This window comes from Bactrocera neohumeralis, unplaced genomic scaffold, assembly GCF_024586455.1.
Source record: "Bactrocera neohumeralis isolate Rockhampton unplaced genomic scaffold, APGP_CSIRO_Bneo_wtdbg2-racon-allhic-juicebox.fasta_v2 ctg5669, whole genome shotgun sequence".
Classification (NCBI taxonomy): Eukaryota; Metazoa; Arthropoda; class Insecta; order Diptera; family Tephritidae; genus Bactrocera; species Bactrocera neohumeralis.
In genome coordinates this window covers 3,266-4,953 of record NW_026092583.1, presented here as the reverse complement: position 1 = coordinate 4,953, position 1,688 = coordinate 3,266, and the positions used below count along the sequence as shown (strand labels likewise).

At 32.0% G+C, this 1,688-nt stretch overlaps 1 non-coding gene across 1 annotated transcript; it reads left to right on the top strand.

Annotated features, from left to right (window-relative positions):
* The first annotated feature begins 647 nt into the window (after positions 1 to 647).
* On the top strand, positions 648 to 720 carry Trnav-aac (transfer RNA valine (anticodon AAC)). Its single transcript has one exon. It is a non-coding gene; the product is annotated as a tRNA-Val (tRNA).
* Positions 721 to 1,688: the final 968 nt, after the last annotated feature.

The following is a 1,688-nucleotide window of genomic DNA, read 5'->3' as shown; positions in this document are numbered from 1 at the left end:
GTTTTCGTGTAATTAGCAATAGTTTGAGGCACTAAGCTAGAACTCTTTTTACTCGATCCTCAAAAACAACCATCTCACTATTGAGAAACTACATTCGTTTGCTAAACTGTTTGAACGAAATTTCCTAGAAAATGTTAAGAACCAATTATAATAATTTTAAATGTAATATATGGTGTTTGGCGATGATAAGCCACTTCAATAGCCACAAGCGTACATTATCAGCACTATATGTACATATGTACATATATACACACATATGTAAAGCCATGATTGTTGCTGGGTATTTATGCTCTTGTTGTTTGGTAGGTAACTCACCCATCTGGCTGCTTGACAAGTTTATTTTTAGCCGAGCCCACATTTCTAATCAGCTTAAGACCACTTACTCGGCCACTGCTGGGTCGAGTATGTATTGGCAAAGCAAAACAAAAGTAAAAGTGGCAAGATAAAAATACGTAAACATGTACATATGTATATACTTTATACCAACCACATTATTTATTTCAAACCTTGTGCTTTGTTAAAAGTAGTTTTGTAGCCGCTCAGTTGCATATTTAATCGATATCATGTCTGCCTTGAATGTTCGAATTGTTGTTATTTTGAATACGTCTGGTAGTTTGTGCTATTTACCCAGGCTTCTTAGAATAACTGTTTCCGTGGTGTAGTGGTTATCACATCCGCCTAACACGCGGAAGGCCCCCGGTTCGATCCCGGGCGGAAACAGATGTTAATTTTTTGGTGCTAATAATAAAAAATTTAATCTGAAAGTGTCTTAACATTGACTAAAAAAATGATAATTTGTTATATATTGCGATAAATTGTTATATATCCTGCACTAAAAATCAGTATTTGATTGAATAGACGAATGTAATATTGCCGATATTGTTAATGCTTCTCATAAGTACTTGACAGAGCCAAACAACCAGCTAATTATGGGGTAGAAATCACCAAAAGTTTATATAATACATACATACAAACGACATGCGAAACGACGCCAAATATTTTTTCTTTGATAACGGTTCTTTACTTGCAGACTGAAAAGCTTTTCTTTGAGAGGTATTCATTAGAATTGCATACACATGTTTTATAGTTAAACCTAACCTTCAATTCAATATGAGCAATGAAACAATTTTATCTAATAATAGGCGTGTTTTATTTGACCAGCAAATTAAGCTATTAGCTTATTTTGTATGGAAGACTTAGCCAACATAATTATGCTGGCTTGTCATAAGCTATCATAGCTTGTATATTGAACTAGAGGCATTGCCAGTTTATCGCTTTTTTTCATTCACAATAGCAAGTTTTTTCCTAAAAAAAAAAGTAGTTGGCAAATCAAGAAACCTCATTTTGACATATGAAAACTTAAACAAACCAAAATTACATATTTTTTGGATGAGTATTGAATTAAAATTAAGGTCAAATAAAAATTTGAATATTATGTCCTTCAGTGCCTAATTTATATCAGATTCTTCTTTAGTTCAGCAGTCAACTTAATACAATTTTCATATCTCACTAAAATAAATATATTTGTATAGTATGTTAATATTTCCTTTTACTCGTAAATTAATACAAATTATCAATCACTAAATTGTATATTACAAGAATGTTTTCAACTGACAGCCACACTTTCAACTGTCAATCAGATGAAATCGGTATTGATTTAATTAGCTTGTGATGGTCAAATAAAACAC